We start from the raw sequence: 15,454 nt of genomic DNA on the forward strand, positions 1-15,454 counted from the left end.
AAGGCAGTGATATTTGCAGTGTTTTAACTTGTCCTATTTAATTTTCCTTTTCACTGGAAGAAAGGTCCATTAAGAAAGGATATGGGAGAGTAATGTGAATCCACATGAAGCAATACAAAGCAGGAGGAAAGGAAGTCATTAATATAGATTACAGTAGTGCGAAATTTGTTGAATCAAAACGGAGTCACTTGGATCAAACTGTAAAAATAAACAAATAAGAGCAAAAGGTTATGAAAAGGGGATTTCATGCCTGCATGCTTGATAGCAAGAATTATCATAAAAGAGTGCCAAAACTATGACTTCACACAAAAAATACTTCTGTGAGCCCACTGCCTGCCCAACCTTAGACCAATGACACCCTTGTTATTAATCCTTATAGCTGAGGATAATTATTTCTGTAGGGGTGCTGGAAAGCAGGCTGGAAGAAGTGCTTTCCCCCCAATATGAGAAGTTAACTAGAGAAGTCTTCTTCCATATTAGGATTAGAAATAAGATATTAAAATATAGAGTCAAGATATAGAAGTAAGGTAGGATTGGAAATAGAGTGAAGATCCATAAGCCCAGCTGCCCAGGTTGCAGGATTCAAGGACGAGGGTAGGAGACCCACAAGGTCAAAGCCTCTAATCTCTAGCTTGCCGGCCAAGGTCTTTGTAAATGGGACCCCATCCCCATATCTCTGAGCTAGATCAGCAAACAAGGCCAGGCTAATCTGCTCTCCAGGCAGATTCTCCAGTGCAGCCAAGGTGGGTGGGAAAGACAGCCCTAGGGAACGAACACATACCATAAGGGAGATAAGCAGTCCTTAGCAGGCTCTGACGTGTGTGGATGCATGTTTTAAAATTATTGGTTGTACTTGTTTGTCCTTGTATCTGATTGGTTGTATTCTAAGGTTGGCAGGCTCAAACTTTTGGTGGGCTCTGACGTGTGTAACCACTCCCTCGCGTGTAACCACTTCCTCATAGGGTTATAAAATTCAGAGCGTGGAGGGGGGAGTGGTCGAACATCGACCATTTAGTGTCTTGGTCTCAAACCCTGGCTAGCCGGGACAGCTGCAGCACAATAAACCCCTCTTGCATTTTACATCTCTTGTGAGTCCTTCGATATTTGGGTCGGTGGGCGATTCTCGGACCCTTCAATTTCTTTGTGTGTGTGTATGTGTGGTATTGGGAATTGAACCCAAAGGATTCTACCTCCAAGATACACCTTCAGTCCTATTTTATTTTTATTTGGAAATAGTATTACTAGATGGATGAGCATCTCATTATTTCTGAGGCTGCCCTCAAACTTGCAGTACCCCTGTTTCCGCCTCCCAAGTACTGGAATTAAGGCATGCACCATCATACCCTGATCAAAATAATTGTTTCCAAACAACCTATGCAACTCTTTTCATTTATACTTTTGTCTTTTTATTTTGCCTCCTTAAATATGTTCACACATATTTCCATTGCAGCGTTCATTATTGTTAAAATTTCTATCTTTGGAGAATCTTTTTGTTATTTGGGTTGATGGTAAAAACACATGAGATAGAGAATAGAAAATTAATAGAGAAATAAATACAAAGTTCACTTTTTTAAAAAGATCAAGAACACTGACAAACTTTTAGCTAGAATGACTAAAAGAAAAGTAAATAAGACTCAAATTACTAAAACCAGAAATAAGAAACAAGAAATCACTTTGACCTTTCCTTTAAGAGAAGGGAAGGTTTATAAGGTAACACACAATGACTACATGACAACAAACTAGATAACTTAGATGAAATGGACAAACTCCCAAAAGACAAAAAATACTGAACTGGCTTAAGATTAAATGAAAAATAAAAATAGACCTATAACCCATAACAATGTTAAGTATGTTATTTTAAAACTTGGCATAAAGTAAAGCTCAGACTTAGACTGGTGGTGAATTCTACCAAATATTTAGAGGAACAAATATTATAGCTTCAGAAATTCTTCCAAAACATAGGATGGTGGTGGTGGGGGGACTTCTTGTGCTAGGCTGTAAAATAGATGCTCAGAAGGTACTTGTTAAGTTGGGTCCTGCACTCATGTGACTTTGTGTCACATGACCTCTGCAGGGCAAGGGAGGGGCTGAAACCCCCGCGAGAATTGGGCGTTCCCGCGAGTAAACCCTCATCTCGCGAGATGCATACCTTGAAAAGGAGAGCCCGCGTCCTCAAGCTTCGGACAGGCGCGCAGGCCCCACGGTGCCTCGCCCTGATCCCCGGGAGAGCCGTGCCATTAAAACTTTACATGCCACGTGTACCGGACCTCTCTCGTGTTTTTCACACTCCGCCGTACTCACTTATTTTTATTTTACTCGCATTTAATTTTTTATTTTACTTATCATTTGGTGCCGAACCGGGAGAACTCTTGGGTCCTTCCCCATTTTTTTCTTTTTTTTTTTTTTTTTTTTTTCTGTTTTCTCTTTTTATTTTTCCTCTCTTTTTGAGCCCCGGACTCTCCGACCCGCCAGCAGCTCGACTGTGAGGTCCCACACCAGCGCTCCGCTTGCAGGCGTTGCTCCCGCCACTGCCACTTGGACCTCCTAAAACCGCCGTTCCCGCCTGCCCACGCTGCCCGCCGCTGGAATGGGACCGCGCCGCCCGCAGACTGCGCCACACTGCGCGCCTATGTCTTCTCCGCGCCTGGCGTTGCTTAGACCCGCCTGCCGGGGCCACCTGCCTCCTCCATCTAGGCGGCCGCCACTCTGCTAAACAGCCCCCAGCCCGCCAAGTCCAGCCCGCGCTCCAGCTGGTTCCTCCACTCGGACTCGCGCCCTGGCGCCCTTCACCCTGTGCCTGCCCACCCCTGCTGCCTGGGCCTGGCCATTCCGGTAAGCAGCCACATGGGATTACTGGGGGGGGGGTCGCCAGCTTTGGCCCGCCATCTTGCACACGTGGAATCACTGGGGGGCCGCCATCTTGGCCCCACCATCTTTAACCCCTCCCACCTCATGGCCTCACTGGAGGCCTCGCCATCCTTAACCCCTCCCACCTCATGGCCTCACTGGAGGCCTCGCCATCCTTAACCCCTCCCACCTCATGGCCTCACTGGAGGCCTCGCCATCCTTAACCCCTCCCACCTCATGGCCTCACTGGAGGCCTCGCCATCCTTAACCCCTCCCACCTCATGGCCTCACTGGAGGCCTCGCCATCCTTAACCCCTCCCACCTCATGGCCTCACTGGAGGCCTCGCCATCCTTAACCCCTCCCACCTCATGGCCTCACTGGAGGCCTCGCCATCTTTAACCCCTCCCACCTCATGGCCTCACTGGAGGCCTCACAATCTTTAATCCCTCCCACTTTCCACTCCTAACCAATCCTAGGAGTCGGCGGCCATCTTTCCGGCCCGAGCCAGGTAGCTTGGCACTTGCTCTGCCTGCCAATGGCCTGCGCGGGCCAGTACCTCTGCCTGCCGCTTGTACCTCCTAAAGCACCGTTCCAGCTTGGTTCTCCGGTCACCGCCGGGACCTCTGGCCGGTTTGCCCCACCCGCCCCGAGCCAGGCTCACTGGCGGTGCTCCTCGGGGCCCAGCCTCAGCGTCTGGCGCATGCCTGGAAGCCCTTTTGTCTCCACGCCGCGGGCCCGGCAAGCCATGCCGCCTGTGCACCCCCACTGATCCCACCTGTGCCAGTGCCGTCCACACCAGCCACCGGCATCCGCGTGCCCTGGCTCCACCGCGCCCCCAGCAGCTTCTCAGCGCTTCTGTCACAGCCAGCGCTGGCCGACATCACTATACTCCGGTAAACTGCCTCCTTCCCTTGGTTAGCGGGTTCCGGACTTGGGTCTTCCAGTCCACTGGGACCTTAAAATCCAAGCGCTTGGTGACCCATTGTCCCATGGTCCACTGGGACCACGCTGTGGATGACCAGGTCATCCTCCGGTTTTGAGAAGGAATGAAGACGTTCTTCCCTATCTCTTAACCTCTGTTTCCGAACGATTGAGCAGGGAAATCGGGGACGCCCATTTCCTGTTCTTCGTTTCCGCCCGCGAACCAATTATGGCGAGTCGAACCTTTATACTAGCAGATGCCCTGAGAGCCTGTCTGCCTTGATACGAGTTGGGAAATAGGTTGCGGTGGCCCAGGAACAGTTAGAAACTTTTCTAAGTGGTCTGGTATCCCTCCAAATGCTCTCCCCCATCAGCTTCCATTTATTTTCCCGCCAGCTGCCATTTTGTGATGGCTCATAGTCGCTGCCTGGTGATGTCACAGTCGCCATCTTGGCCCGCGCCAGACTACAATTTTGCTGGGCGGCCTGCGTGGGCGTGCCCTAGGTGCTGTGGGAAACGCCGGGCCGGGGCTGGGGCGACACCCTCTGCCCATGGGGAGTCTGCGTTGCCATTCTTGCTGGACACCAGCCCCGGGACGGACTCTTTGTGAGTATAGGTCCGTCACAGCTGACAGAACCTTAACATAGCATCTAAGTTTTAATTCCAGAGAGAAACAGGCGGAAATGGAGCGTACACTCCGACTTTCCCAAAAAGCAGATCCCTGGTAGCTGCCCTTTGGCTGGCGGTGGCGGCTCAGCCCTCTGGAGCGCCACCTAGGTGTGGAGGACTGCAATGACAACTACCTCCAGGAGCCTGCCTCAAGTGGGGCAAAGCCACGCCTACCAATCAGACTGCTCGGCGTGTGGCCAGGAGGGCCACTGGAACAATGCCCTTGGAAAAGGGTGAGCCCCAGGTGCCTCAACACAGGGGGAGCACCTTTCCAGACCAGGCCCCGCCGCTGGCCCTACTCAGCCTGGCTGAAGACTGATGGCTCCTGGATCCCTCAACCTCCATCCTCTTTGCCAGCTCAGGGTAGCTCTCCAGGTACTGAGTAAACCAGTCTCCTTTTTGGTCGCCTGCTCAATCTCATGATTTGTTTTTTTCTTTAATAGCCCTTGCCTGTTCAAGCCTCCTCAAGCGCACATCACTAAGCTGTCCAGGGTAACCTCCAATTTGCACTGCAGCTATGCACCCACCTGCACCCCCTTCTGGGGGACTGGACTCCCGACTCCTCCCGGCCTGGGGCCCCTGATGACGCCCCTTGACAGCAGGAAGAAGCTAGAGGGTCCAATCGTCATCCATTATCCCTACCATCAAAAGGCCGGAATGTTAAGTTGGGTCCTGCACTCATGTGACTTTGTGTCACATGACCTCTGCAGGGCAAGGGAGGGGCTGAAACCCCCGCGAGAATTGGGCGTTCCCGCGAGTAAACCCTCATCTCGCGAGATGCATACCTTGAAAAGGAGAGCCCGCGTCCTCAAGCTTCGGACAGGCGCGCGGGCCCCACGGTGCCTCGCCCTGATCCCCGGGAGAGCCGTGCCATTAAAACTTTACATGCCACGTGTACCGGACCTCTCTCGTGTTTTTCACACTCCGCCGTACGCACATTATTTTTATTTTACTCGCATTTAATTTTTTATTTTACTTATCAGTACTCACATCTTAATCTCTGGGATCTGTAAATGCACCTGATATAGCAGTCTTTTCAGATGTAAATAAATGAAGAATATTGACAGAAGAGATTATCCTGGATCATCTGGATGAGCCCTAAACACAATCACAAGTGTTATGGATTGGGAGAATATGGTTTGTGGAAACTGTTTCCTGGGAACCCCTGCGAGGGTCCCGGACACATTTTCCCCCAACCCATAACAAAATCCAAAACGACCCCAAACAGAAGAAAAAAACCCGTGGATTCTTGTCCTAAGCTAAGAATAAATATGCCTAGCTTGGACCGTTGCTGAAGATTTAAAGAAGTTTATTAGAAAAATAGAAATACAGAAAATAGAAATACAGCCCCATGCCAAGATGGCATGAGGGGATGACTCAAATGTTGGTGAGGTGTCTCCTTTTATGAAGGGCAAGGTCAAACCCTGCCCCATCCTCCCTAGATCATCATGTAGATCTGTCTTTAGAAAGAGGAAGCCCTCACTCTCCTCTATTGACTTGTTAATTACTTTGAGCTAGGTTGATTTACATTGGGATAGCTGCTTGTTTTAGGCAGAAACCAAGTCTTCTTTACCCATGTCTGCTGCCATTTTGACACAACTATCTTTGAAATATCAATTATTTTCTTCTGAAATATATTAATAATCGGTGCTTTCCCAAATCTTCCTAGGCCATTCCCAATACTGGCACAAGTGTCTTCAAAAGAAAGAAGAGGGAGATTTTAAGTAGGTAAGGAGAAAAGTCAGTACAACCATGGAGACAGAAATTGGAATTCTGGTAGCCCCCATAACTGGAAGACGCAGGGAAAGAATTTGCCTCTAGAATCTCTAAAGCAAGCATAGTCTTGCTAATATCTTCTCTGGCCTAATAAGAATGACTTTGGGTTTTGGGCTTCCAGAAGTATAGGAGTATAAATTTTTGTTGTTTCAAGCTGTGCCCATATTGTGGTAATGTATTATAACAGCCATAGAAAACCAGTACACTTCCGAACTCATTCTCTGCAGATAATATTATGCCAACAACAATATCAGACAAAAAAATGCGAGGAAAAGAGAACTATGAACAATATTGTACCAGTATTGGGACTGGCTTAGGAAAATTTGAAAAAGCTCTGATTATTAATAGTTATATTTCAGAAATAATTGTGTCAAAATGATAGGGAGAGAGAAAGTCTTTGGTCAGGAAGCAAACAGCTATTGAAACTTAGATTGACTTAGCTAAAAGTTATTAGCAAGTCAATAGCACAGGAGAGCTAGGGCTTCCTCTTTCTAAAGACATATCTACATGATAGTCTAGGGAGGATGGAGCAAGGGGTTGACCTTCCCCTTCATGAAAGGAGACACCTTGCCACACCTTGCTGGGGGAGGTACCTTACAGGGATGTTACTAGGTCAGAAGTATGTGAACAAGATGAAGGTCATGCTTATAAAAAGTCCGGTCCACGTGCTGTATTTTGGGGTGGTGAATTGGCCCGGACCACCCTCCCCCCATGGCATGGGGCTGTAACTATCTTCTGTATTTCTATCTTTTTAATAAACTTCTTAAAATTTTCAGCAAGTGTCCAAGCTATGTATACTTATCCTTAGCTCAGGACAAGAACCTGCGGGTTTTTTTTCTTTCTGTTTTTTTGTTTCTTTGGGGAGTTTTTGGAAAATTATTCCCAGGGGTCTAACAAAGATCTCTGGGGACAGTGTCCCAAATCATAACAAATATTACATATGAATATAGATTAAAAACCCTCAACAAAACATTAATGAACTGAATCTTGCCACATAAAACAAATTTACACAGTATTAGTAAGGTTTATCTCAGGAGTGTATAATTAGTTTAACCCTTGAAATTAGGGTATTACATTACATTAACAGACTAGAGAGTAAAAGGCATTTTTTTTTTCTTTTTTGTGGTACTGGAGATTGAACCCAGGGACATTTTACTTCTGAGTTACATCCCCTGCCCTTTGGATTTTATTTTTTTGTTTTGAAACAGGGTCTCACTAGGTTGCCCAGAGTCTTACTACTTTCTGAGGCTGTCCTTGAACCTTTGATCCTCCTGTCTCAGCCTCCCAAGTGCTGGGATTACAGGAGCATGGCTATACCCAGATTAAAGGCCATTTTTGATGAAATTCAATACCTTTTTTATGAAAAAGCACTCAGAATACTAGGATTAAAAGGGCGTTTTTTTTTTTTTTTTTTAGAGCTTAGTAAAAGCCTTCTATGAAGAAACCAGAGGTAACATGTTTCATATAGTAATAGCAAAATGCTAAATAATTTTGCCCTAAGATCAGGAACAAGAAAATATGTCTGCCTTCACCATGTTAATTCACCATTGGATTAGGGCTTTTTATTTTTGTGGCTCCAGGGATTGAACTCAGGGGCATTCAACCTCTAAGCCACACCCCCGTGTCTTCCTCTGTCTCAGTCTCCCAAGTATTGTGATCACAGTCATATGCCACTACACCCAGCTGGACTGGGAATTCTTTATGTGGTAATTGGCAAGAAAAGAAATGAAAGGCATCCAGATTGGAAAGAAAGAAGTAAAACTATATTTGTAAGTGACATGATCTTATATACAGAAAACCCCAAGGAATCTGCTAAAATATTATTAGAGTTAATAAACAGATATAATAAAATTTCATGATATGATATATATATTATATCCAGTACTTATTATAATAGAAATAGAGATGTAAATTTTTTTCCATACACTAGCAATGAGCAATATAAAATGAGTTAAGAAAACAATTCCTCTTATAATAGCATTAAAATAATTAAATAGGTAGGAACAAATTTAATAAATGAAGTACACTAAAATTACAAACACATTATTGAAAGAAATTAAAAAAGACCAAATAAATCAAAAGACATTTCGTAGTCATAGAAGACTTAATGTTAAAATGGCAGTACTCCCTAACTGATCCAGAGATTGATGCAATCCCCAATAAAATCTCAGCTGGTTCATTTGAAGAAATTGATAAAATGATCATAAATTTCATGTGGAAATTTAATGAAATGGAATTATCCAAAACAGCCTCAAAAAAGAACTAAGTTGGAGGACTCATACTACTTGATTTGAAAAATTACCACAAAGCTATAATAATCAAGATGGCATAATAATAGATGCATAATTCTACTTGATAGATTTGAGAATCCAGAAGTAAACTCTTATTTTTAGTCAATTTTTTTTTTTTTTACATGAATGCCTATTCAACTCGGTGGTAGAGGAATAGATTTCAAGAGATGGTTCTGGTATTACTGAGTATCTAACTGCAAAAAAAAAAAAAAAAAAAATGCAGTTGTATCTCCATATCACTCTTATGTGTAAAAATCAACTAAGATGGATCAGAGACCTAAATGTAAGAGCTGAAATGTTAAATTCTTAGAAGAAATATTAGGAGTAATTATTTGTGTTTTTAGATTAAGTAATAGTTATACTTTTAGATATGACACCAAAATACAAGTGACAAAAAAAAGACAAATTTAACTTCACTAGAATGAAACCTCTCATGCTTCAAAAGACATCATCAGGAAATTGATAACAGGGCTTGGGATATTTGTAAATCATAAATTTTATACTGGATGATATATTCGATCCAGCCTATAGAATTGTTTTCTTCAACTCAAAATGAAGTGACAACTGAAATAAAATTTGGGCAAAAGATTTAGAGAAATATAAATCACTCCAAAATTTGCACAAGTGTCCAATTAACATATCAGAAGATGCATAACATTACTAGTCATTAAGGAAATGGAAATTAAATCCACAATGAAATACCACTTCCAGCCTGCTACAATGTCTATAATTTAGGAAAAAAGGATAATCGTAAATGTTGACAATGAAATTGCAACCCTTATACAATACAGGTGGGATTGGTGCAGCCACTTTAGAAAAAAACAGTTTGTCAGTTCTTCAAAATGTCAAACTTAGATCCAAGATATGATTCAGCAGTGTATACACTATGTATACACCCGCGAGAACTAGAAACCTGAACACCAATCTTCCAGGCATTGTGTGTGTGTGTGTGTGTGTGTGTGTGTGGTGTACTGGGGATTCTAACTCTTAGCTACACCCCTAGCCCTTATTTTGCATTCTGAAACAAGATCTCACTAGGTTGCTGAGAGTCTTATTACGTTGTTGAAGCTGGTCTCAAACCTTTAATCTTCCTGTTTCAGCCTCCCAAATACTGGGACCATAGGGGTGCAGCACTGCACCTGGCTGTAGCAGTACTCCTCATCATAACTGAGAAGTGAAAGTAATTCTAACAAATAAAATATGAATAAATAAAATGTGGCATAACAACAAAGTATTATTTGACAATAATAAGAAATGAAACACTGATACCTACTACATCATGGGTGAAAATAATTGAAGGAAGTCAATCACAAAATGGTACATTTGGCTTCGTTTCCTTTATAAGAAATGTTTAGAATAGGTAAATACATTGGGATTGGGTGTACATTAGTGGTTGCTAGAATCCGAGAATGGAGTGGAAGGGGGAGTGACTTTGTGCTAATGGGCACAAAGTTTACTTTCATGGGAATGAGAGTATTCTGAAATTGTGAATATACTAACAACTTCTGAAATATATATATATATATATATATATATATATATATGTATATTTCAGAATACAATATTATATGTATACATATATATGTACAATATACATATATACAATATATATTATATACAATATATATACAATATATATTATATTATATATACGATATATATAATATATACATATACATATATGGAATTGAACCAGAGGCATTCTACTTCGAGCTATATACCTGGTTCTTTTTATTTTTATTTTGAAACATGGTCTTGCTAAGTTGCTGAGGCTGGCCTTGAACCTGCCATCCTCCGATTTCACCCTGTTAAGTACTGGGATTACAGGTATGTGCCACTATACTCCGCTATATCCCTTTTTTTAACCTCAGGCTGAGCTAGACATCATTAACTATTGAAATTGTATAAAAATTTATTTTATTTTACTTTTTGCAATGCTGGGAATCAAACCCAGAGCCCAGTGCATGCTAAGCAAGGGCTCCATTGCTGAGATATAGCCCTGGTCTTGATTTATATACTTTAGAAGGGTGAATTTTATATTTTGTGAATTATGTTTTCATTCATGTTGCTATATATTACCAAGATGATAACTGGTTTCGATATAGACCTTGTGAATGATATCGGCAAGAGATTAATTTTTATAGTACTAAATACCTTAGAAACAATTGAACAAAGGAACAAAAACCCAACTCTTCTGAGGTGATATAAGAGTTTTAAAGAAAGAAAGAACAGAGCCCGATGTTATTCACATGTCCTTCGCTTCTTCATGAGGACCTGGGAACAGGAGGGGTTAAAGAAGGCTATGTGTACTGCCTTCTGTCAGGTGGGGATGGTGAGCAGGGAAGTGAGAGACTGGTGAGCACCAGGAGATCAGGGCCCACCAGCCCGCAAGATAACAATGCAAATTAAGAATTGCAATTGGTCAAAAGACATTGTTTTCTCCAAACTCAATTCTGATCAACCATAAAAGAACAGATGGGGAATCCCAGCAAGGCTTAAAAGTCAACCTCTCAAGAGCTTCAGTGGTCACTCTTTTGGCCCCTCACTTCTTGTGAGGACGACCTGTTTTTGTCTTCTTTTCCTGCTTAAAATAAACTTTCAGCTGGGCGTGGTGGCGCACGCTTGTAATCCCCGCACTTGGGAGGTGGAGACAGGAGGATCGCGCAGGTTCAAAGCCCCTCGCTGGTTTAAGAGACCCTGTTTCCAAATAAAAATATAAAATAGGTCTGAGAGTGTACACCAGACATAGAAGGGTTCCATCCCCAGTACCACACACAAAAAAACCCTTCATATTTTTATACCCTTCATTAGTCCTTGACTTTATTCATAGAAATCCACTGGACAAAAACCCTATAAGAGGAGCAGCTCTGTTTCAGTCATGGCACATGGTCCAAGAAAGATGGAAGGGTGAGTAAAAAAAAACTTTTTTTTTCTGGTGCTTCTGCCCCACAGTTTCAAATCAGACAGTTTGATTCCATGCAGCTTAAAGTTAGACTTGGTCTGTGCCATGTTTCTTGGCACAAGAACTGGCAAAGCACAGCAGCTAAAGTACCCACGTGTGTAGGAGGGGAAACAGAACAAGTGAACAGTGGAGGAAACTAAAAATGTGGTGCTGCCGCCTCCAAGGCTGCTGGAGCTGAGATGCAGCCTGGCTAAGAGCTAGTGGGTGGTAATGGGATGACATGATCCCATGGCACCATGGGTACCAAATTGCCTATATGAGGGTCGTGACTCACCCCAACTCCTTGTGGGTGGTGCCCAGAGCTGAGGTACATGCACACACACACAAGAATTCGAACAGGTGGTCCATGATCCCATGAAAAAAAAACAAACGGTTTTCTCTGTGGCCAGCATGCAAGTGCAGATGAACAAATACAGCAGAATACAGATTTTTACAACAGTAACTATAGCTGTTTCGTTTTTGGACTGATGGTTTTTACAAATTCACCTGGTTTAACTTAAATAAATCTAACCACTCGGTAAATTTAAGATTTGTTCATGAGATTAAAGTAAAAATGTCCTTAAAATTATTATGCCTTTTTCCTTAGGTAAATAGTTAATCAAGATTATGTTTGCCTCTGTACAATGTTTTCAAATATAATATTCATTGAAGTTGTCCTCTGTGGCAGGAAAAATGTTTTAAGATACTAATGATGCTTATCTGATGTCTTGATCTTTCCGGGATAATCTATAATTTAATTATTAAATTGCATAAATACAAAATATAATTAATGCTTTAAAATGCTCTTGGCTTAATCGGATCTACAACAACATTTGAATCTATTAAATAGGCTTCTAAATTGTTCTTATATAGGAAAACAATATTGTGGGGATGGCTTTATTTTGGAGTCTAAAATACAACAAAAGTGGCTGGAAATCAGGTTTCAGGTCATTGTGTAATTTTGTACACATTGCTTTGATGGAGATAACTATTCATTCTTTTACCTGAGCACCCTAAAAATTTGGGAGACAATGATCAGACCATTAAAACACTTCTTAATAATCTTTAGCTGCACGGAGATTTTCAAACTCTCTAGACAAAAAGGTTACATTTTATTGGTCCAGATACTGGAAATATAATAATGCCAAAAGCTAGGCTATACATTTTGAGTTTCATTCCCTTACTGGCTGTTATCTTTGAAAAACTAAACACAGACTAAGGACACTTCCTTTTTGTAACAAAGGGAAGTTATAGGCAGGCAATAATACCTGCTGAAGCTACTGCAGGTACATACATGTATATGACTAGTGATTGAAACAGGTACTGTCCCTAGGTCTTTCTGCCAACCAACATGGGCACATACTTACATGTGACTATTAATCAAAACAGGTGCTGGCTGTAGGTGTCTCTCATAACCATGGACGAATCCAGTAGACACATCCAGCCCATGGCCATGCATGGATGGGAATCAGGTTCAGGACCTCAACAGTGTGTTTCAGGGCAATCAGATACTGGGAGAAGCCTTTTTTCTCCTCTGCCTTTCAGGTGGGAGACTCTCCGTCTGCCAAGGCCACTATCTTAGATTATATCTTACAGAACTGGAGAGCTGTTGACTCTCAGACACTAAAGAAGAATGCCTGGTCTTTTTCTGTGCCTGAGCTTGGGAATATAGATTATAAGAAAAAGAGGATGGCCACAAGTGGGAAATGTAACCAATGACACTATCAGGCAGCTGGGTCTGTTTTGCAAGGAGAACGTAAAGGGTCCCAAGTTTGTATTTAGGAGACATACGAAGCTATGTCAGCAAGGTAAATGAGATGTGACCTTTTAGACCACGCCAGACTCAGCCTTTCCTTTCTTGTATCCACTAATGTAAGCTTGTACACATGGACCTGTGTATTACATGTATATAATCCTAAGACCTTTGAAATCAAACTTTAAAAATTTTGAATTATAGTACATTAGTGAATATTTTGGATGTTTAAATGATATATGATGATGATTATGAATTTTTCTTTGCTTGAGCAGGGTCTACAACTATGAGGTAGTGAGAGGCCTGGAACTAAGGCTGGACTTTTTGCTACTTAGGGACTGAATCAGACTCCCTAATAAGGGAGTCTTTCTTGGACCAGACTTAACCATAATTGGCCCCTATTTTTTCAAAGAATGAGGATTCCCAGTGCTTTTTAATTTTTTTTTTTTCTCCTGCTGGCCAGTAACTAGTTCTTAGCATACTTTCATCTGGAATGATGCTTCCCGACCAGGCCTCAGTCATAAAGACAAGAGAGTAGATGGATCACTGAATCTCCACTGAACATTAATTACACTCAGATTATATTTGAGCTCCTTTATCATAGCGCAATTCTACTCTAGAAGTAGGACAATGACATAGAGCAAGAACATGCAGTAACTGGAGGTGAACAATCACAAATGGGCCAATGATTCTTCAATGTGCGGGATGTACACTTGACCATTTTTTTTTTTTTTTGGACATGGAATGATTTGATGTTCTGGAAATCCAAATTAAATTACAGAAATGTCATTTGTACCTAGACTAAAAAGACTCTAAAAAAAAAAAAAAAAACTAACTAGAAATAATTGAAATTCCTAACCAATTTCCTGCACACAAATTCTTGCTTTTGTACTATTTTTCTACTGGAAATGAACTAATGTAACCTATTAATCTTAGGTAGAATTGCTTATTTTCTTGGATTGTGAAGTAATTACATAGTCTTTTTTTATCAAAAGGTTTTATTTTTGCTTCTATCTGGAACTGAGTAAACAAAGATCTAATTTCTGTCAACATTTTACAAAGCTGAGTAAATGACATTGTCAATAAACACTTGAAAGGAAGATTTGCTTCCAACTCATGGTGAATAATTGAAGTGACACATATCACCTATCAAGAGTTCCACCCTGAACTAAACTTTGGGTAGAAATAAAAATGTATTAGCATACTCCCCACTTTCTTGCATTTCTCTTCCTTCCTATTTTTACCTTGTGGTGGCTAAGTGATGAAATATAAAGACTGGCAGCTGGAGAAGGACAAGACTCCTCCTGTATTGTGTTTGGTTGTAACACTAGGTTATGGTGGAATTACTTGCCAGCTCTTAATATTAGACTACTCGACACAAAAGCTCCATTCTAGGCAGCAAATTATCCTGAGTTAAAGGCACAGAGAGGTCACCTACGTGTGCTCCTTCACAGCTAAAGTCATTTTTTAAGGGCCAAGAAGGAAAACCTTCAATTTAAAACCCTGCAGTGGATTTCCTTTGTTCTGAGATAGTCAGCTGTGGAGGAATGAACCTTTATTTACACAGGAAGTGTCTAACAATAGATCTTGATTCTGCTATTAGGCCCCCTCTTTCTCATTTATTCTAAGAGAATTTGCAATTCAATGGGAACAGAGCAGAACAGTGAAAAGGCAGGATGTCTTGAATATGCTATTGATGTAATGATTAACCTTTAGAACGGGCATCCCTATGTCAGGGCTCTATGCTTAAAGTCTGTTTACAAAAGAAGGCATTAATCAAGACATATGAATCCATTTATAATATCTTTGCACTGCTGCTGACTCTAGAGAGAGCTGAAGAGTGAGATGGCTGAAGCCTGACAGCTAATTTAAAGCCAAGGTCTCACTGTCCAGAGATTTATCAGAGAGTCAAGCAACCAGTATCTTTTATGACTCAAACTTTCTCCTTTTTCACTGTTAGTAGATAGAAAAGACAGCGAAAGGAGGTGTGGTATATTGCAACTGTGTAAAATCACATAAACACCGTGCCCTGGGCTTTCATTATAACACCTCCTTCTTAGCTAATTACTGTCAGCATTAAATTACAGAGTCAGGAGGCCCCACTCAATACAAATTCATTCATTTTAGGTCACAGTTTGGCAGAAAACCTGTAGTGAAAGGCCAAACCTTTATCCACTAAGCCTTTTATTTCTGACTAAACAAAAGTCTTGACAAGTAGTACAATTTGCATCAAGCAGGGCAACACTAAAGGCCGA

The sequence above is a fragment of the Muscardinus avellanarius genome, assembly GCF_963383645.1.
Source record: "Muscardinus avellanarius genome assembly, chromosome: 15".
Taxonomy (NCBI): Eukaryota; Metazoa; Chordata; class Mammalia; order Rodentia; family Gliridae; genus Muscardinus; species Muscardinus avellanarius.